Source organism: Pleurodeles waltl, chromosome 7, assembly GCF_031143425.1.
Source record: "Pleurodeles waltl isolate 20211129_DDA chromosome 7, aPleWal1.hap1.20221129, whole genome shotgun sequence".
NCBI lineage: Eukaryota > Metazoa > Chordata > Amphibia > Caudata > Salamandridae > Pleurodeles > Pleurodeles waltl.
Window position 1 is genome coordinate 1,278,619,045 of NC_090446.1, and position 23,502 is coordinate 1,278,642,546.

Here is a 23,502-nt window from a genome sequence, read left to right on the forward strand (position 1 = left end):
GCAAAGGTGTAATTAAAGACCAAGTCCCCTGTTTCATAAACTGAATCTCCTGCTGAACCATACAAGGTTTGTTTTCACAGCCATGGGTGACACAAATCAAGTTGGTTGAATGCACAAACGCTTGAACATGAAAGACAGGTTCTGCATCATAGGATCTTCATTGATAGCCATAAACATTTTAATAATTCCATATAATCCCTGATGCTTGCGTGGACCCCTGGGTACTTTCTTCAACATATAGGGGGTTATTCTAACTTTGGAGGAGGTGTTAATCCGTCCGAAAAGTGACGGATTTACCACCAGCCGTATTACGAGTCCATTATATCCTATGGAACTCGTAATACGGCTGGTGGTATATCCGTCACTTTACCGTCACTTTTGGGACGGATTAACACTCCTCCAAAGTTAGAATAACCCCCATAGTGTTCATCACTGGAAGGTAATTTCCATGTAGTCACAGTGTAGACTGTCAGATGTATTTTCCTGGAGAATACGGTAGAATAATAGAAGGTTGTCTAAAAGGCCCTTTTGACACTTGCAATACATTGTCATAGAAAAGACTTCCCAATACTAGAGACTACATGAAAAGAAAGACAGCCTGATAGGTTACACTGGGAAGTATAGAAAAAAAGACATCTACCTTTAAGGACCCCAGAGGGACCCCATCCCACAATGTACTGCAGTAGCAGTTTGCCTGAGGATGTCCATTCTTTTTCCAGTTCCTTCAGGCAGGATCTCAGAACACCTCTGACATTTTCTTCACCCAAAGGTTTGGAAAAAGATTACTCGTTGAGCTTTTCAAAGCGTTTTACTTGACATTTACTACTTTTGTCAAGGAAATCTGAGTTTATTTTCTGTCAGAATGCCTGCTCTCTTCACCAAGTGCCCTTCCTTTGACAAGAAAGCTATTTCTGAAGCCCACTAGGTTTGCTTCCCTCTTCAACACCTATCTTAGGGATGTGACATATACAGCAAATTGTCAAAAAGGACCTTTAAGGACAGGGAAGGCATCAGGGAGTGAAGCTGACTGGAGGAAATAAAAGAACGGGAAAAGAAAGTGAATGGAGAGGTCCTCCACAAGCCACTCCTCTGGAAAATGACATAAAAGCAGGTCAGACTCACACAAAAGGAGATCTGACTCTCAAGAAATCTCCCTCTTGACACCAGCAATGTCATCATTCCCATCAACACCCTTCACTGATGTTAGACATCGAGGTCTTCGTCGATAGAATTGGCTCCATCCTGTTCCCCTTCAAAGGAAGGTGCGACGTCAACAGGACTTTCCCATCATCACCTGCTCGAATTGAAGATCAGCGGCAGTAATTTCTACTATGCTAAAAACCATTACAGTGCTGCTGTCTCAATCACACTATACTGAGGTCTGCTACTTGACTTATAGGTCTCACCGATCGTCATTGAAATCACATAATTTGATGTCAAAATCACACCGTTCAAAGTCTAGGATCCATCAGTTGACCTTGGAGTCTCATTCAACGTCAAACACATCTCTCTCTGCCTCAGACGCCAGGTTTGCCTAAAAAGACTAGTATGACGTCAGTAACTCCACTCAACGTTGAAAGTTACTCAAATAGACATCTCATTCTTCTCTTTGGTCAGGATCACTACAACATTCAGAACCTTCATCTCCTGACCAAGAGGTGGGTCTCCTACCAATCTGATCCATAATTCCAGCTACTGATTCTGTGCAGGTTCATTTATAACTGCTACATCTGTATCCACGGCAGCATCTGTCACCAATCCAGAAGTGGAAGACTTCATCTACAGTTAGATCCTGTTCCCCCTACTAAATCCTTTGTTGCGTTGGTTCTCATTGTACCAATGAGGCTGCTGGATTTGGGAGGCAGCATCACCTGAATTTTGGGGAACTGATTCCAACCCCACACCATGTGACATCTACCTACCTAATTCATTTCCTGCCAGCTAGCAGCACCTGCCCAGCCCAAGAGCAGGGATGATTTGTGGCAACCGGGTGCATGACATTATGACTTCTCAGGGAAATCGTGGTAATCCGATCTCATCCTTTTCTCTTTCACATTAGTCACACACATGTAAAGATAAACCGAGGCAGAAAATGGTTCAATAAAATGTATTGAATCAGCTGCCTCGTAGATAAAATGGCACGAAATGCATTAATTAGAATGATGAAAGATTTGAAGAAAAATGGTGACAAGAAAAGTGAAACACAGGAAAAGTCCCACCATACTGGCACTATGCACAATATATGCAATTCCTACCTAAACTGTTCGAGCACAGCAACCTGCCCTTCAGGATTCCCTCCTTGGAAGACATCATCCCCCATACCGGAGTGTGATAGTAGTAAAGAGGCCTGTTTATCTACAGAGACACCATCCTCATATGGGACAGCAAGGGAACTGGTAGTCTCAGCAAGCAGCTGTAATGAAGTCAGGCAGCATGCAGTCGTGGTCATCTGGCTGGAACCTCTATCTAACATGCATGTGACAGGGAAATGTTTTATAATAAAACAGTTGATGTTCTGAGAAAATGTCCCCACATACAAATGTGTGTTTCTGTGAATGTTAGAGATGCAGTGTGCCACTTGTGCCGACAACCCAATCTCACTGCAGCCTTGAGGAAAGCACAGAGTGAAATAATTTTGTGCTAAGAAATGTGATGCTTTCCTAGGCAAAAGGACAACTAGATAAAGAAACTAAAACACCTCCACAAATGTGACCGATTCTAAAATAATATAATGAGGAAGAATAAAATGTCACTAGGCTAAAGGTCGCAAGCAACAGGCCTAGTTGCTAAAATAACGAGCCCAGAGGCATCACTAAAATGGGTCCAACACTTTCCTCTTGTCGGTTCAGAAGTGGTAAAGCAGCCTAGTTCCTAATTAGAAAGCAACTAAAAAGCAATTCTTTAAAACATGTATACATACATGTAAGGAAATGCCTCCTTGGCATGGTTGCCCCCTGACTTTTTGCCTTTGCTGATGCTATGTTTACAATTGAAAGTGTGCTGAGGCCTGCTAACCAGGCCCCAGCACCAGTGTTCTTTCCCTAACCTGTACTTTTGTATCCACAATTGGCAGACCCTGGCATCCAGATAAGTCCCTTGTAACTGGTACTTCTAGTACCAAGGGCCCTGATGCCAAGGAAGGTCTCTAAGGGCTGCAGCATGTCTTATGCCACCCTGGAGACCTCTCACTCAGCACAGACACACTGCTTGCCAGCTTGTGTGTGCTAGTGAGGACAAAACGAGTAAGTCGACATGGCACTCCCCTCAGGGTGCCATGCCAGCCTCTCACTGCCTATGCAGTATAGGTAAGACACCCCTCTAGCAGGCCTTACAGCCCTAAGGCAGGGTGCACTATACCATAGGTGAGGGTACCAGTGCATGAGCATGGTACCCCTACAGTGTCTAAATAAAACCTTAGACATTGTAAGTGCAGGGTAGCCATAAGAGTATATGGCCTGGGAGTCTGTCAAACACGAACTCCACAGCACCATAATGGCTACACTGAAAACTGGGAAGTTTGGTATCAAACTTCTCAGCACAATAAATGCACACTGATGCCAGTGTACATTTTATTGTAAAATACACCACAGAGGGCACCTTAGAGGTGCCCCCTGAAACTTAACCGACTATCTGTGTAGGCTGACTAGTTTTAGCAGCCTGCCACAAACCGAGACATGTTGCTGGCCCCATGGGGAGAGTGCCTTTGTCACTCTGAGGCCAGTAACAAAGCCTGCACTGGGTGGAGATGCTAACACCTCTCCCAGGCAGGACTTGTCACACCTGGCGGTGAGCCTCAAAGGCTCACCTCCTTTGTGCCAACCCAGCAGGACACTCCAGCTAGTGGAGTTGCCCGCCCCCTCCGGCCAGGCCCCACTTTTGGCGGCAAGGCCGGAGAAAATAATGAGAATAACAAGGAGGAGTCACTGGCCAGTCAGGACAGCCCCTAAGGTGTCCTGAGCTGAGGTGACTCTAACTTTTAGAAATCCTCCATCTTGCAGATGGAGGATTCCCCCAATAGGGTTAGGATTGTGACCCCCTCCCCTTGGGAGGAGGCACAAAGAGGGTGTACCCACCCTCAGGGCTAGTAGCCATTGGCTACTAACCCCCCAGACCTAAACACGCCCTTAAATTTAGTATTTAAGGGCTACCCTGAACCCTAGAAAATTAGATTCCTGCAACTACAAGAAGAAGGACTGCCTAGCTGAAAACCCCTGCAGCGGAAGACCAGAAGACGACAACTGCCTTGGCTCCAGAAACTCACCGGCCTGTCTCCTGCCTTCCAAAGATCCTGCTCCAGCGACGCCTTCCAAAGGGACCAGCGACCTCGACATCCTCTGAGGACTGCCCCTGCTTCGAAAAGACAAGAAACTCCCGAGGACAGCGGACCTGCTCCAAGAAAAGCTGCAACTTTGTTTCCAGCAGCTCCAAAGAACCCTGCAAGCTCCCCGCAAGAAGCGTGAGACTTGCAACACTGCACCCGGCGACCCCGACTCGGTTGGTGGCGATCCAACACCTCAGGAGGGACCCCAGGACTACTCTAAGACTGTGAGTACAAAAACCTGTCCCCCCTGAGCCCCCACAGCGCCGCCTGCAGAGGGAATCCCGAGGCTTCCCCTGACCGCGACTCTTTGAACCTAAAGTCCCGACACCTGGGAGAGACCCTGCACCCGCAGCCCCCAGGACCTGAAGGACCGGACTTTCACTGGAGGAGTGACCCCCAGGAGTCCCTCTCCCTTGACCAAGTGGAGGTTTCCCCGAGGAACCCCCCCCTTGCCTGCCTGCAGCGCTAAAGAGATTCCGAGATCTCTCATAGACTAACATTGAAAACCCGACGCTTGTTTCTACACTGCACCCGGCCGCCCCCGCGCTGCTGAGGGTGAAATTTCTGTGTGGACTTGTGTCCCCCCCGGTGCCCTACAAAACCCCCCTGGTCTGCCCTCCGAAGACGCGGGTACTTACCTGCAAGCAGACCGGAACCGGGGCACCCCCTTCTCTCCATTCTAGCCTATGTGTTTTGGGCACCACTTTGAACTCTGCACCTGACCGGCCCTGAGCTGCTGGTGTGGTGACTTTGGGGTTGCTCTGAACCCCCAACGGTGGGCTACCTTGGACCAAGAACTGAACCCTGTAAGTGTCTTACTTACCTGGTAAAACTAACAAAAACTTACCTCCCCCAGGAACTGTGAAAATTGCACTAAGTGTCCACTTTTAAAACAGCTATTTGTCAATAACTTGTAAAGTATACATGCAATTTTTATGATTTGAAGTTCCTAAAGTACTTACCTGCAATACCTTTCGAATGAGATATTACATGTAGAATTTGAACCTGTGGTTCTTAAAATAAACTAAGAAAAGATATTTTTCTATATAAAAACCTATTGGCTGGATTTGTCTCTGAGTGTGTGTACCTCATTTATTGTCTTGTGTATGTACAACAAATGCTTAACACTACTCCTTGGATAAGCCTACTGCTCGACCACACTACCACAAAATAGAGCATTAGTATTATCTATTTTTACCACTATTTTACCTCTAAGGGGAACCCTTGGACTCTGTGCATGCTATTCCTTACTTTGAAATAGCACATACAGAGCCAACTTCCTACATTTTAAATGGCAACTGTGGCAAGCTAAAACACACTTCAGCATGTGAAATGTTAGAAAAGATCAGTTTAGAAATTTAGCAGTGGCACCAATGAAACCAAATGTGTCATTTTTAAAATCTCCAATTACAGTCAGGACAATTGAAGCAAGAAAATCTTCCACTTCGGCAGGTGAAAATGTGTTCTAAAGCCTGAGCTCAAGCTGAGGCAGCAGCATTCTGTGTTGTGCCCAGTGTTGAGTCAAGAGCTGCATGATCCACGAAGGGCAACTCAGCCAGCTTCCCGTAGCAAACGCACCCTCAACACGCATGCCTGGCAATGAGTCCTTAGTGAGAACATCAACAGATCAGCATCCAATGAAAGTAAGAGCCACATAGAAAGACAAACGTTCAGTGCACATTTGAATAGGCACCAAAGGCATTGAAACACGGGGTGCCCACAATCCATAACCGGTCAGAATGACACTCCAGTTCTTCCATTAGTGGTGCCCCGAAATAATGCATCATGCATTCACAACAGTTGCATTGGTAGAGGCGTCATCAGTCCTTGTTGCAATGGGACAGCCATTGCGAATAAAAAAAATAGCAACAGCAAAATGCCACCTATTATAGCCACAGTAATTGGAAATCTTCTGAAAATACTCAAACATATCGAGTGGATGACTGAAGGTATTAAGCCAAATATAGAGGAGAAGGTGTCAACAAAACCAGCAGCCTTAAAGAAATGTAGAATCCCAGTAGTACTAGACGCTTTCAAATCTATCCCACAAGTTCACCGAAGTGTCTTGTAAGTTTGTATTTAAAAGGGACTATTTCTGCAGATGACCTCGCCACTTGGAGCGCATAGGTCTTGCGTGCAGATGTCAGCGCCACGTGTTTTTGAAACAATAACGCCTTTAGTCTGCTGAACTTGTGACAATTCAGGTTTAAAGTAGCAATGTGAGGCCAAATATCTGCCACTTTCGTCTGTTGTGTAGGGGGAAAAAAAGAACATTCCTGCAGCTGGTGACCATTTGAGACCGAAACGATGTGAGCAATTACGGCTCTCATTCCACAACAGTCCTCACTGTTAAGAAGCACATACCTTCCAATAGAGAGCACCCCGAACACAGGTCTAATCAAGGAGACTGGAACTCCCTTCAAATAGCAAGCCGTATGTGTTGCACGCCCTGTGCAAGGACAGCTGCTTACAAACCATTGAATGGCTCACAGAAGTAGCACATTCACTGCTGCTAAGAAAGACCTCTTTCAAGCCATTGAGACGTTTATACGAAAAGGGAAGCTCCCAAACCTCATGAATGTAACTATCTTCTAACCTACTGGAATATTTTTCAAGCAGGATGTGAATTGCAATGTTGAAATAGACAGATTAATAACCCTGTGTACTAACCATTCAGCATATGATATGTCGGGCACAATAAAAGGCAATTTTAAAAACTTCACAATGTTTAACATAAGTTGCTTCCTTTTTAGCCATTATTTGTTACTGTTGCTTCAAATTAAATGCTGAAAACGTCTTTCGCACTGACATGTTGCCAGGGAAACTGACCAGAATTCAGTGTCTGTAGTGTCCAACCCAGCTGCATAATGGACCTTAGCTCATAGTCCATGTTGAAAAAAAAAAAATTACTTCACTTTGTACAATATCTATTGCGAGTGACTGTTGTTCAAAAGATATATGCGGCTGGGCAAGGTTTTAATCCCATTATCTACAAAGGTAAATGCTTTCTGTAAATTTTCCTGATCTATTTGCCTTAACCAGACAGTGGCTTCTTGTTGAGAAAGTTTCCAAATTTCATTATAAACTGCATATAAGAAGCGCTTATTATGTTGTTGTCTGGGGCCTAACAGGAAAACCTGCAAGTCTGTGTTATTAGACAGGAGACTGAGGTGTTCTTTGTAGGAAGCTATACTGGTGTGTGGTGAGTAGCTATGGGGTTATCAACTTATACCAGGTCCAGGTATCCCCTATTAGTGAGGTATACGTAGTGTCTAGGAGGCCAAGGCTCTTTAGAGTTAGCTGTGGATGAGCAGCCAAGCCTTATCTAGGAGACATGCAAAGCTTATGTAATACCACTGTGGTCACACAGCACTTTCACACATGAAAGAACCACACAGTGTTATAAAGATTCTTTATGGTAACACAAATACCAAAATACTGAATAGGCAATACTCTACTAGCAGGTGAGTAAACACACTGTTACCGACACGTTAGAAGTCAGGAATTGGCATAGGAAGCAATAGAAAACAGTGAAAAAGTAGAAAATTATGGAGACCCTAGGGGTAGACTGAGCCATATACAAAGTAAGTGGAATGCGAAAGCTCTGGTCGTCGTTGCAGTTGATGCCTGCAAATGCAGCGGAGTGACTCCTTCACTCCAAGGGAGAGTCCTTCTTGCTTTTTGTGCAGGCTGAAGACTCTTCGCCCTCAGAGGATGCATAGCCAGGAAATGCTGGAAGGAGCCAGAGAAACAATTTTGCAAAGCGGAGTTGCTGCTGAAGTTGCAGATTGTCGGTTCCTGGAAGGTCCAGTTGCAGTCCTGATGGCCAGAAGATGATGCAAAGGAGTCCTGCTGGATTCACGCACGTCGAATCTGAGGGACCCCTCAAAACAAGAGGGAGACCTTAAATAGCTCAGGGAGGGGAATTAGTCACTTAGCAGGGTGACCACCTATCAAGAGGGGCAGTGATGTCACCTGCCTGACCTGGCCAATCAAATGCTCCCAGGGGCCCCTGCCCATCTTGGAGTCAAGATGGCAGAATCAAGTGGCCACCTGGAGAAGCTCTGGGCACCACCCCTGGGGTGGTGATGGACAAGGGAGTGGTCAATCCCCTTTACATTGTCCAGTTTCACACCAGAGCAGGGATTGGGGGGGTCCCTGGACTGGTGCAAGCCAATTTATGCAAGGAGGGCACCAAAGGTGCCCTTCAAAGCATACCGATGGCTTGGGGAAGCTACCCCTCCCAAGCCATGTAACTCCTATTTTCAAAGGGAGAGGGTGTTGCCTCACACTCCCAAAGGAAATCCTTTGTTCTTCCTTTCTGGGCTTGACCTGGTCAAGCATCAGGTTGGCAGAAACCTATCTGTAGGATGGCAGCAGCATGGGCTGCCCAGGAAAACCCTGCAAAACAGTAGGAGCAAACTGGGGGTCTTCTAAGGAGTTCATGGATTCATACCTCCAATACGGGCAACAGTATTGGGGGGGGGGGGGGTGATTCCGACATGTTTAATACCAAACATGCCCAGGTTCAGAGTCAACATTATGTAGCTGGACACTGGTTCAGCACATGGGTAAAATGGCTTCTCCCCACTTACAAAGTCCAGGAAAATGGAGCTGGAGTTCGTAGGGGCACTTCTGCTCATGCAGGGGTGCCCTCACACACAGGTACTTGCACCCTGCCCTCTTGGCTAGGAGAGCCTCCCTTAGGGGTTACTTACAGTGACCTAGTGCAGTAACCTGTAGTGAAAGGGTGCATGCAATTTTTTTTTTTCACAGGCTGCAATGGCAGGCCTGCAGACACATTTTTCATGGGCTCCCATGCGTGGCATAATACATGCTGCAGCCTATGGGGAACCTCTGGTGCCCCAATGCCCTGGGTACCTAGGTACCACATGCTAGGGACTTACATTGGGGCACCAGTATGCCAATTGTGGGGTATACTGAAGTCCGGAACAACCAAATTTAAAGGAGAGCACAGTCATTGGGGTCCTAGTTAGCAGGATCCCAGTGATCACAGCTAAAACACAATGATAGCAAGCAAAACGTTGGGGTAACCATGTCCTACATTCTTTAACAGCATCTAGTGAGGAACTTTTTAACCATTGCTGGCACAATTTCCTTACACTGTATGTTACTATACCTGAATGTTCTGATGACACATAGCGAGGGTCTGGTCTATTAGTTCTAACCCCCCCGTGAAGTTTACAAAACACGCATTACAACCATTTGTGTCCACTGGCCACAATAACCAACCCCCAAAATGTGAAAGTGATGTATTAAATGTTCCATTTTGGACCCACCCATCGAGCTGATCTTCAGTAGCATTAATATATTTTTGCCATTTATAACATTTTGCAGGGGCAGGAATACTGGGCGTATTCAAGTCCTTAATACTTACCAAGCCTAAACAATTTGTCTGTCAGTTTCATTTAAAAATAACATTTGAACAGGTATCAGGCATGATCTGAATAATGGTTCCTTTACCCTTGTGTGCCAATTTTTAGTTCCCCATACACTTTTTAAATCTATTGATTTCAGACAATATTCATAGCCTGCTATAGCCAATCGGGAAACAAAGAAATCAATAAATCAATTTTGCATCAGTTAATAAGATATGTTGCACTTCCATCATTGGCAATTAGTTAATAAGGGACACAGTTCCATGGAAGAATGAAATAGTTAATTTTGATCCAATTTATCAGCTTACGTGGTCTTGATAGTCTTGTTGCAGAAGAGGCATATGTGTCGGAAAAAGAGTCGTTGACGTCTGCAAAATGTCCAGACACAGTTCATGCAGAAACTGGAGCCATGTTTGGAAGAGGAGAACTAGCAGAAGTGTCCCTTCGTGGTTCATAGATTATTCCATCCGTATGAGTTGAATTTGAGTAGAATCTCTCAATATTGTTGACATTGCATATCGCAGAAGATGTTAATGGAACTAATGAAAGACCATTTTCCACCCTCACCAAGCTCTGAGAGGTGTCAGCGTTGATGCTCAACCTGCAGAGTAACATTCTGGTCCATAGAGAGAGGGAGTCTGGTACTACCTAGGAGTCATCTAGGTCTGATGTGCAGGATCGGCCATATGGGGTAGCTTGACATTGTCAATGGACACAACGTGGTTTCTTTTAGAGTCAGGCAGCAGTGGTAGAATAAGTTCTGGTACCGTGTCTTCCCATGATTGTAACCGGTGCACGATAAGAAGTAAAATACTCCTTTTTCACTGCAATCTTTTCACGCACTTGATTCCCAACTTTTGGAATCCAGCTGTTGGTGTTATTGGTGTGTCCCTTATTCCCAAGGAGGTGCCACTGGCAGATGCGTTGTCATCACGGAAGTGTAGGTCCTGCAAGACAATGACAGGTTCATGTATGTCAAAAGATGTATTTGCCGTCTCCGCATCAGGACCATCAAGATCTGGAACATAAATTTGTGTTCCGAACAGGCATTCATATGTGGTATGCCCTCCCATGGATCTTCTGGGCAGATTATTAAGTGCTCTTTGGACTCCATACAGGTGATTAAGCCAACTACAACCCGTGCCTAGTACTCTAGCAGTTAAGGATTGCTTTAAGTCCCTATTTCTTCGCTCCACAACCTTGTTTTCCTCGGCTTGGTATGGAGACGAATAGTACAGTTGGACCCCTAACAAAGCCATGGTGTCCCTGAATGCCCTTGAGGCAAAAGCAGGGCTCTGGTCCGAGTGGAAAGCCACAACTGCATATGTGCCGATAAAGACTTGCAAATATTTAATAACAGTCTGAGCGCCAGCCGAGCATTGTGCCAACACCCATAGAAGTCTGGAGCTTGAGTCGACAGTGACTAGTATGTAATTGTATGCACCATCAGGCGTCAAGGGACTACAATGGTCCAGGTACACACATTGTAGAGGTTTGTTGGAAATTAGGAAGGCTGTCGGTTGGCGGTTGATGGTGGACCCTTTTATTTTTTGACAGATGTCCCAACAAAGGACATACTGCTTGGTCTGTTTGTATAGACCTGGCGATCACTTAACATGCTTGTAATAGTGAAAAAGTAACCGCCACACCAGAATGGGTAGAAGCAACTCATGTGCTGCTTTAATCAACTCAGGTCTTTGATCTTTGTTGGGGCTCACGCGATCACCCACCCGTGGTATTGTTACTACGCAGTATTGAGGCTAGATATACGGTAGGAATATTTAGCAGGACATGCTTTTGGCATATGCTTTCCTTCAGCCGAAGCTTTCACAGCAGTCAGTGTTTCATTGTAGAAAGTTGGCTCTGTACATACTATATCAAAATGAGATATAGTGAGCACAAAGTCCAGGGGTTCCCCAGAAGCTTAACAGAGGCTAAAGTCGATAGTACTAATGCTCTCTATTGTGTTAGTGTGGTCGAGCAGTAAGGCTTTTCAGAGGGTTGTGCAAAGCATTTGTTGTACACACATTAAGTCAACAAATGAGGCACACACTCAATGACTAACTCCAGGCCAATGTATTTGTATTGGAAAAATATATTTTGTTACTTTATTTCTAAAACCAAAAGGATCTTGTTGCAGGTAAGTACATTTGCAATTAAGTGTTAAGCATATGTATCAAAGAAACTTTGTTTAGATTTCGTAAATAAGGCTGTTTAAAGGCAAGTAACACGTTTCACTTTTTAAAATTGACAGTGCAATTTTCAGAACGGTCTTTTTGGGGGGGGGGGTGCAGTCATGGGCAAGTGTTAGTGCAGTTTTGAGGTAATCGACTTACAGATCCAGTCTCTGGGGGTTAGGATGTCCACAGGTCAGGGTTCAGGATGACCCCAAACTTACACCACCAGCTACGTGGGGCCAGCCGAGTGCAGAGGTCAAAGTTGAGGGTAGATTTAGAATGGGATCCTATTGAGACTGAGGGCACTGGGAAATAGATCTGCTAGCAGGTAACTACCCGCGACTTTGTAGGACAGACCTGGTAGGAGGTAACTACCCGCGACTTTGTAGGGCAGACCTGGGGGTAGTTAGAGGAGCACCGGGGGGCCCGCAGCTCAGCACCAAACACACATCCTCAGCGGCACAGGGGCGGCCGGGTGCAGGGCGCAAACAGCGCTCTCAATGCTTCTAAATAGGGGGACGAAGGGGGGGGTGTTCACAAAGATGCTGCAGTCTGGGTCCAGGGGGTCTGTTCTGGGAAACCACGTTGCTGAAACTGGTGGTCAGATTCTCCAAGGCCAGGGGGTTGCGAGTGCAGGGGTACCTTTAGGCATCAGGAATATTCTTCCGGTTTTCTTGTGGTCAGGGGGGCCCTCTGGATTTACGCTGCGGGTGTTGTGTTAGACAGGAGGGGTCAACACATGGTGGACACATGGTCGGAATCACCTGGGAACCTACTCTGGACTGGTGGGCCACCTGGACTCAGGCCCTGGGCGTCTGGTGCAGAGTGGGCAGGTCTTGTGGATCTGGGGCAGTTCTGGAGTTCTTTTGGAGGGTTTCTTCTGGACAGGGCTGCTGTCCGCTGGAGTTCTTGGTCCTCTGATGGGCAGGCAGTCCTCTGGGGTTTTGGAGAGGTCGCTGGTCCTGCAGGATTGGTTGCCTTTTGGTGTCCTTGAAGCTGCAGACAGACTGGTCAGGCTAGGGAAAAGTTAGTTGTAGTCTGGAGTCTTCACTGCTGGGGGTTTGGCTTAGCAGTCCTTCTTGTCTTGAGGTCACTAGGAATCTGGTGAGCTAGGTTCAGGGTAGTCCTTAAACTCTAGATTTAGGGGCGTTAGAGGAGTTGCAGGTCAGTAACCAATGGCTACTATCCCTTCCTGTGCCCACTCCCTTTGGGGAGGGGGGCACACTCCTAAGACTATTGGTCCCTGTCCTCCAAACCAAGGTAGGGGATTCTGCAGGGAGGAGGTCACTTCATCTCTGGACACCTTGGGGGTGGTCCAAGCTGGAGTGGTCACTCCTCCCTGTTCTACCTAATTTTCCAGCTGGACTAGCCGCCACAAGTGGAGCTTTGTCCGGGGGAGGGCGGGCATCTCCACTAGCTGGAGTGCCTTGGGGCACTGTAATAGGAGGCCTGAGCCTTTGAGGCTCACCGCCAATTGTTGCTTGCAGTTCCTGCAGGGGGAGGTGTGAAGCACCTCTACCCAGAGCAGGCTTTATTACTGCCCTCAGAGAGCACAAAGGCTCTCACCCCATGAGGTCAGAAACCTGCCATTTAGGTGCAGGCTGGCGCAGACTGGTCAGCAGCACACAGAAGGGTTGGTTAAAATAAAGGGGGCATTTGCCCTCTGTGTGCATTGTACAATACATTGAACACTGGCATCACTGTGGCTTTATTGTGCTGAGAAGTTTGATACCAAACTTCCCAGCCTTCAATGAAGCCATCATGGAGCTGTGGAGTTTGTGATGACAAACTCTCAGCCCATGTACTCAATGTGGCCACACTGCACTTACATTGTTTAAGAATGGAGTTAAACACTATGGGGGCATATTGCTCATGCAGCTTTGCCCTCACCTGTGGTATACTGCACCCTTCCATAGGGCTGTAAGGCCTGCTAGAGGGGTGATTTACCTATGACGCAGGCAGTGGTTGGTAGGCATGGACCACTGAGAGGGATGCTGTGTTGACTTTACCTTTTGCTCCCCACCAGCAGACACAGCTGCAGTGACAGTGTGCATGTGTTTGGTGAGGGGTCTCAGGTTGGCACCATACATGCTGCAGCCCTTTGGGACCCTCCGTGGTTACAGGGCCCTTGGTACCCCTGCTACCTTTTACAAGGGAGTAATGTGTGTCTGCCAGGGGTGTGCCAATTGTAGAAACAATGGTACAGTTTTAGGGAAAGAACACTGATGCTAGGGCTTGGTTAGCAGGATGTCAGCACACTATCTGTCAAGTCCGCATCAATATCGGGCAAAGAGTGGGAAGATAACCATGCCAAAAGGGGCACTTTCCTGCACACATCATCCAACCTCATCCATAAACGAGTTATTGCAGCAACAGAAGCCATAGCTACTGCTGACTTGGCAACTTCATTAGCCAAGTTATTGCTGGTAACATGTATTCCGACACGTTGGTGTGCCTATGTATAAACTAGATGGATACTGAGCCTTTCTTTCAGATCAGCTACTTTCCCCCATAGTAGTCTGTGTTTGATGGTGTTGCCTTTGGAATCTGTGAACCCATTCTTGTGGCAGTAACGCAGGAATTCATTGAAGGACTAGACACAGCAATATGAATCACACAGACCATTAGTGTTAACTGTCCTGGATCCGTGTGTTCCAGTGCCATCAACGGAGCTTGAGCTCTGCTAGTTGTGCCGTGCAGTCCCCTAAGGTCTCCGTATAGGTGTGTTGTGGATGGAATTCACCATGCTTCATGTAGCCACTCACAACCGCACAGGCAGCGGAGTATTGATGTTTAGTGCCTACATCTGGTTGGGCTGAGCCATCAATGTACATATTTATTGATCTTGTTCAATAGGCAAAGTGTTTGCTAGAACTGCGTACTATAGTTCATATTGGAGAAATTCTCGAGTTTGTAATTTTGGGTCAAAAACATAATATTAGTGGGCATCAGACGTTGCCCATTGAATCTAATGTGGATGTAGGGCCTTAGTGTTAGGAATGCTGGCTTTGTGACAGCCTCAAGGGCTGGGATGGGAGATACGACAATAATGCGTTTCCCCTGGGCCAGAGGTCTCTCTTAATTGACAGCTATCTGAATAGCAGTCCGTGGGAGCAAAGCCTTTTTCAGCTGTGGAATACAAATATGATTTGTATCTAATAGAGACGGTATCACCCTCATTGAACGTTACATAGGTGAAACCAATGGCACCAGCAATTACTCTGATGACCAATTGCGTTTTGTTGTTTCTTGTGTGTAAGTGTTTAGCTGCAAGCATGTCTTATTGCAATGATCTGAGAATGTGTGTGTGTGTTCAACTGTCCAATATTTGCTTGAAAAGTGAGGACATGTTCAGTCATATAGTGGTTTAATGTGTTGTGCATAATCTGAAATGTAAATTCTGCCAAAAAATTTTTGGGATAACATTTGATGGTTGCAATTGTGCAGATGTTTCTAAAAATTGGGGTGCTGTGCTCTTGCCTTCATCTGATAATTTGTATCACAAAATAGGACACTAAGGAAGCTATTTTTTGTTTTTTTTTAATTAAATTTGTAGCTTAATTCAGCAAATCCCACAACAGTGCGGCTTACCCGTCTTACATGTTGAACAAGATCATCATCCGTAAGCTAGATATTATCTACAAAGGACAATGCCTCAGAGTTAATATTGTTTTAAACTGAAGTAACACGAGCTGAAAACAATCCTGAATTGTTTTTATACCCCTGTGGGAGTCAGCAACTTTTTTTCTGTGAGCTTAAAGTGTTAAAACTTGTTAAATCCCTACTTTCAGGCGCTATATTTTGGCAGAAAAAAAATCCAAGGTTGTTTTGTATTTTTTGTTCACTGTATTATTAAGTGTGGTACTGTGTGCATTTTCATTGGCAATTGTGTATGTGTGACTATTTAAATGTCTGTAGTCTAAAACCATTCTATATAAATGGACCGGTTCAGCTACGGTGAACGCTGGGTTGTTAATTGGTGAGACACAGGGTTCAATTAAGACCATGGTACTCTAGCTTTCTGAGGATTTCCTTCACGGGGGTGCTCTAGCTTCATCCTTTATTGGATATTGGGATTGGGACTGTTGTTGGGATCTAATTGGTATTATATGGTAGGGAGAGGCTTTATCCCAACCTACATGGTTGCGGTATAGCGTGGGTGCCTGCGCCAATGCCCAATTAATAGCGCAAACCTCCCTGAGCAATCTTGGAACAAGGGGCGAGAAAGAGGGTTCAGTTACCTCCTCCCCATATGGGAGATTACAGGCAACTTTTGGTGGCCAATCTTTTTCAGCTTATAAAATATCATAAATGGTGGTTACGCAATCCCAAAAGATAGTGTTTATTGTGTGCTCAATCTCTCCTATTTGTATTTTTAGTTTATACATCCTATCAGGTGTGGAGATGCACATGTCTGCAGTCTTGAATTGTAAAAAGTCATTAGTTGCTTTCACATCCAGATGTTCTTGAAGATTCTAGCAAACTATTGTGACCTCTGCTGCACAGTCTAGCAGGGCCAGTGCCCACTTCCTGTTCTACAGTAAAACTCTCGTCCTGAGTGGCATTTCATATAGAAATTGCTGCCACCTTTTTCTTTTTGAATTGAGGTTTTTGTTGAGGAAGTTTCTCTTCTTTCTTAACAGGAACCTCTGATGAGTGTTGTGACTCCTTTCTCAGTTTCACATACTCAGTTCGCTGTTCTGACCACCCACCTCTCTCACTGCATTTATCCGGTGAGTTCTGAAAGGAACAAGTTTGGCATGTATCAGTATATTGATATCTATCAGGGGTTTTATATTATCTCTATTTCTAAGATTATAGCGGTTTTGAGGGGTCTCCTAAGGTGGAGATTCTCCCCTGTGTTTTTTAGGTGTTTGTTTATCCCAGCGTTTTTTAGAACACTCAGGTGCTTGCTTGTTAGCATCCTTATTGGATTTACCCTGTAATTGTGATTTAATAGATCTGACTCCCAGACCACGCTGACCAATACTAGAATAGGTCTTGGCGATAATCTTTGGAAGCTCACTTTCTTGATCCTATACAGGAATGTCCCACAGACGCATGTACACTGCTAGTACTATTGCTTCCCCAAGATTGCTTAATATTATTGATGATACAGTGGCAAAATTGCCCATTTATTGCATCCCCAAATCCAGGACCGGGGCAACCCCATTTTCACCTTGAATTTGTTTTAACATTTTGGGCAGATTGGCAATTGTTGGTATACCGTGTGCTGTGGTATAGAGAGTGGCGAATACCGCGCTCCAAGTATTGCAGTTATCTGCTGTGGGAACCATCCAAAATGGCAAGCACATAGTGAGAATTCTATGTTTATCTTGAGGTCCTGGATGGGGAAAGACTGCTTCCAGCGTGTTTATTTTTTGAGCAATCCAAAAGTACATTTCTTCCTGTTTGGCGGGTACCTTATCCATGATTGAATGTACAGTCACAGGATAAGTGCATGGTATGACTGCATGTGGTTACGCTGGGGCAGCACGTACTGGGTTAGTGTTTAATGTTTGTATTACAAACTGTAGTAACAGTCTATATATTGCTGTCAGTTCAAATTATAAGCAGCGAACCTCAGCTACAGCTAAGGTGCCTGCATCAGGATGTCGTGCATATGTGACCAATGACGGCCAGGTGGACCATCATTGCTCAGAGCACCTAACATGTAGTATTGTGTGGGGTAGGGCGCCATTAAGCTACTTATTATGGTCTTGAAAAGATAGACGTATCTCTAAGTATGAGTAAGCTCTGTATTGTCTAGGTATATTAGCAGAAGAGTAGAAAAGCATAACAAAGGACAAATAGGTCTTAAAGATTATTGAAAGCGGATATGCACTGTGTCACAAAAACTCCACCATCAGTCCCTCCACAACAAGTCTCAACCACTCATTTAAACAACATCTAGCAGAAAAAACATCCATTCTGCTGCAATGGAAAGCAATAGAAAAAGTTACAATAAATCAACAAAATCAAAGGGTCTACTTTGGTCGATACTGGAGCTCAGGCTCCCCAACAAATTTATGAAGAAAGAAAAATTTGGAATGCGTTCACTGCACTAAATATTCCCACACATAAGCAAGAGTGTTTGACCTCCAAGACTAGTACTTTCACATTCCTATCATTCACTGTTGCAGCAGTTCCTGAGATTTGTAGTGGGAACACACTACTATCAGTACGCTGTACTGCCTTTCGGCCTAAAGTCTGCTCCTCTAACTTTTTCCAAATGCATGTCGGTGGTAAAAAGTATTTTTGTATATCCATACCTCAATGACTGGCTAATAAGAGCAGACTCTTTAGACAAGGCGAAGGAGGACTATGCTACCACCACATCTTGTCTGGCAAAACTGGGTTGACAATCAACTCAGAAAAGTCAATCTCCATACAAGGACAGTTTCTCAATTTCCTAGAAGCAACATTAGACATTCAAAAGGAGTGTGTTATCAATTTAAACGAAGTGTACATAACTTCTACAGCGCAAAAAGTCAACACTTTACAAGTTAGCGTCTCTTTTAGGATCAGTGGCATCCTGCATATCCATAGTCCCGAATGCTTGCCCCCACATAAGCCCTCTCCAAAAGTGCCTGCAGGATCAGTAGTCACAAAGAACGGATTCTCCTAACAGAACAGGTATGTCAATCACTCTCCTGGTGGATCAACCATCAGAATCTTCTTGCTGGAGTTCCTTTTCAGAAAGTAACACCTTCTCGTACTATTATCACGGATGCATCACTGACAGGATGGAGTGCCCATATGAACTGCCTGACCATCTAAGGTCTTTGGCCTTGAAAGGAACGATTCTTTCATATCTGCTTGTTAGAACTGAGAGCGGTACATCTAGCTCTCAAACCTTTCCTACTGACTCTCAAATCTACATACCTTGTGATTCAGACATACAACACCACTACAGTGTACTATATAAACCAAGGTGGAACAAGATCAAGACCACTATCTCTCCAAGCTCAAGCCATGTGATATTGGGCATTAGCTAGAGGGCTTTTCATCATAGCTTTTTTATACTTCAGGAACTTGGAACATAGAAACAGATTTTCTCTGTCGTTGCCACGAGAAAAATCACAAATGGGTTCTCAACGGTGAAGTAGTCAGCTACATCTTCGAAGAATGGGGCTCTCCAACAGTAGAATTGCTTGCCAACACCCAAAACAAGAAATGCTGAGACTACTCATTGAGGGCTCCAGATCCGCAGTCTCTGGGCAATGCCCTTTTGATCGACTGGTCAACTCATTTGTGTCTGTTTTTTCACCAATTCCTCTTATTCTGCGAGTGATTCAGAAACTGATAAGGTCACACACACCACAATAATACTGATCGCTCCGGATTGGCTGAGACAGTGGTGGTAAACAGATCTCCTTCACCTGTCTATAACCCATCACAGACATCTGCAAACCGGATCTGCTAATCAGGCTTCAAGGCAGAATATTACATCCAACAATCCAATTGTTGAATTTGGTATCATGGCTCCTGAGGTCACCTAATATGGACATTTGAATCTTCCAGAAAAGTGCATGAATATTTTAAAGGAAGATAAGCGCCTGTTCACAAGAGCTTGCTATGCTTTAAAGTGGAAATGTTTTTGCATCTGGTGTTGTGCTAAAAATGTTGACCCTGTTACAGTGCAAGAAAATGTAATCCTCCCTTACCTGTTATGACTTGTCAAGTCAGGCCTGCAATTGTCCTCTATCACAGTACATTTAGCAGTGATTACAGTGTATCAAAAGCCATCAATGCAAAGATCTTTTTTCAAGATTCCTGTAGTTAAGGATTTTTTAGAAGGACTTAAGAAGGTCTTTCTTCCAGTCAGAAGACCTCCTTCTCCTTGGGAATTGAACTTGGTGTTATCAAACGTGATACGCCCTTGTTTTGAACCTATCCATAAGGCAACGCTGCAACACTTGCCATGGAAAACAGCATTTGTAATAGCAATTACTTTGGCTTGTAGTTAGTGATTTGCAGGCTCTATCTTCGGTAGAACCTTTCACTGTTGTTTTCCATAATAGGGTAATTTTACGCATGCACCCTTCTTTTCTGCCCAAATTGGTATCAGAGATCCATACTAACCAATTTATTACCCTACACACATTTTTTTCCAAATGCTCCTCCTGCAGCAGAGAAAACATTACATTCTCTTGACATCAAAAGAGTACTATATTTCTATTTAGATAAATTTAAATCAATTTGAAAATCTACCCACCTGTTTATAAACTGTGGTTCTTTGAGACCGGAATTAGCAACCTCCAAACAATCCATAGCTAGATGGATAGTATCTTGTATTTCTTTGTTGCCAGATTGCAAACAAGCCTTGACCAGAGAGGCCTAGAGCCCATTCTACTCGAGAAAAGCCTGTAACCACGGTATTGATTACAACCAGCACCTACGCTAGACATTTTTAAAGCAGCCACTTGGAGGTCTCTTCACATGTTCACAAGACACTACTGCCTAGACACTGATAAGCTAAATCTAGATTTGGGCAAGAAACATTAAGAAATGTATTCGAATAGTTTGTTCTATTCCCCTGGGTCTCAAAGCTTTAGTCAACTTTTCATCTCTTAAATCGGGCACAATGAGCATTCACAGGCTAAAGATGACTGACAGCTGCTGTAAGGAGTTTTTTTTCTCTTAGCTTGCTACTCTATTCAAAGTTTATGACTATCAGTGAAGATCTCATGATGCAGAAGGAAAAGTTACATACCTGTAGTCATAGTTCTGCATCAGAGGATAATATAGGAATCTTCATTGAAGTCATAAACACTCTCCCTCCTCCCAGACTGTCAGGGGCTATTCGTATCATATGCATCACATAAGAAAGAATTGAATTGTCTCTCTCAGGCAAACTGCCACTGCAGTGGATTGTGGGATGGGTTCCCTCTGGGGTCTTTCGAGGTACAGATTATTCTTTCTAAGCTCCCCAGCGTAGCCTATCAGGCTTTCTTTTCATGTAGCCTCTAGTAGTGGGCAGCCACTATGAGGATGTGTCAAATAATCCTTTTTAGGTCAAGCCTAGGCAGAGCATGCGCTGTCTCTGCGAGACATGCTGTGTTCAGTATATGGGCTTTAGCCACGCCCACTCTTGCCATTAATTCTTTGTAGTTTTTGTCTTAACTGCTTCACTTTTATTCGTGCATTGTACTAAATGTCCCTCCTTTGCGTGCTAAGTTCCCAGCCATAGAGCTTCCACTAAGAGAAAAGTTTTGTTGGCCATCACACTACGTCACGCTTCCACCTGTTAAAGTGTGTGATGGCCCCTCCTCCCGTCTGTTTTCAGTTTTCCACTCAATCTGAGCCATAATCCTTTCTCCTTCCAGCTCGGCGCAATGCTTCAAGGTATGTTTTTTTATTTAACATTTGAGATTTGTTTGTTTTATCAGACTTTAATGTTCTCTATCCTCATTTAAGTCTTTTTGCGGTTTTTGTGGGCTCGGGTTATATACATCAGCAAGCAGTTAAGGCGCCAACTATCTTCCTGCTGAGGGCCGGCTCTGCACTGCTGTTCAATGCCCGTTTCATAAGCAATAGTTTCACCGTAAAATTTGTGTTGCCATGTTCTGCCAGTTATTTTCAAGGGTAGGAGGGTTAAACTCACCCCGCCTGTGACAGAATGTGTCACCAATGCAGTTCCATTGTTTTCAGAACCGCTCTTGCTCTTTGTAAAGCCCCTTTTGTTTGACAATGATATGTCCTCAACTAGCGTAGCAGAAGAAAACAGCCTTATCCGTGACTGCAGTGGCGGGTGGACGGGGCAGGGCTGGGAGGGATCTTGCTCGACTGGTGTCTTGGGCTTACGATGAGTGCTTCTGTTGAGCCGAGTTGGGCCATTACTTAGCTGAGACGGCTGCTCAAACCACTTCCCCCTCCAGCCCTTCTGCCCGGTCTAAGCTGGGAGCAGGATGGACCAGTCGCACCCCGCCTCTGTGCTGGTGGCCTGCCTCAGCACCCTGGTGAACCTGCACACCCGGGCCCCGGTCACCCTCTACGAGCGGCAGCAAGAGGAGGAGAGGTGGCATCAGGACAGAGGAGCAGCCCTGGACAGGAAGGAGGAGAGCAGGAGCTGCAAAGCTTGGGAACCCAAGGTACCGACGGTTGGTGAGATCTCCACAATGTTTCTGAAGAGCACACGCCTGTGTGAAGACTCTCAGGAGTCCCGCTCTGTGTACATACCAAAAGTACTTCATGTAACAAGGTCCGTTGTGATGCAGCGTGCAAGGGAGGGCATCATGCAGCTGCAATCCATCCACAGTGCTTTGCCAGTCACCCCACAACTGCGGCACAAAACCCAGCTGTACCAATTACCTGACATGCTGAGTCACTACGGTATCCCCAGCTAAGCCATCCCCCTGACTGCTGGGCCATTCACTCACTGCCCTGCTTCACACCTACCACTGTGCACTCATCCACAGCTATTCAGGTTTCCTGATTGCTGTGTCAGCCACACCATTGCTGTCCAGCAGTTCCTGTGCCAGTCACTTACCGCTATGGTAGTCACCCAGCGTTATGCTAGCTTTCTGACCAATCAACCTCTGCCCACCCTACCCAACCCCACCCCTCAAGCTGCCCCTTTAACCAGACTCTGACAATCACCCTGAAACTTGCTTACTTCATCCACTGCCCAGCCTTGTTTGTAATATAATTGAAGTAGGCCTGCTACACTTGAAAATATGCAATGCAGTATGTCCTGTAGGGGTGACATATATGGTTACTCTGCACTATTTATTGCCATTTTCTTTTTGTGTGGTAATGCTCTCTAGGGGCTAACTATTAGTTACATTGACCATTTTTTACATATGCTATTTTGATTGTGGTGTCATCTAGGGGCTGTTACAAGCATTACAGTCATATCTACATATTTGTAACACAGAGATTTGCCCCATAATGCTTTGCAGGGCATTACTTTTACAAAACATTTTTGCTCATAACCCTGTATTGGTCCTAAGACAATGGGACCACCTTCAAACGTTAAACATAACATGCTTCTTCTGTCTACATGATCTCTGGGGCCCCACACTATGTTAGTGGGGATTCAAAAATAATAACCCCTCCCACTATTCAATGTTTTTTAAGCTTTCTCATGGCTAAAGCATGTGTTTTACAGCTAGGAGAAGTTTTGTTTCAAAAGGCCTTGTCTGTAATATCATTCCAGTAGACCAGCTTGTCTTAAAAATGCCATCTAAGGGGTAAGTATATGGTTACACTGCATTATTTTCTTCTAGTTTTTTTTTGGGGGGGGGGTTATGCCCTCTAGGGACTGACAATATCTTACAAATTTTTTTTGTTATGGTGCCCCCTAGGGGTTATTTTGAGCATTAGTCTAATGCCAAATGTTTTTTTATTTTTATAAAAGTGTAAATGATAATTGTATGTTTTAATAATCTCTCCTTATTACAAGTATGACCAAATTTCGGGCCAACTTAACATCCTTATTACACTATGACTGTTTAAACACTCTTGATATGTTTGGGTGACTCTTATAGTTTATTTCTCCTCTGTGGCTGTCTTGTGTCTTTTTTGGGGGAATTGTGTTAGCCAGCCAGCAACTCTGATGGTGAGGTGGTGAAAGTGGTATTCTATTGGAATTAGCATAGCA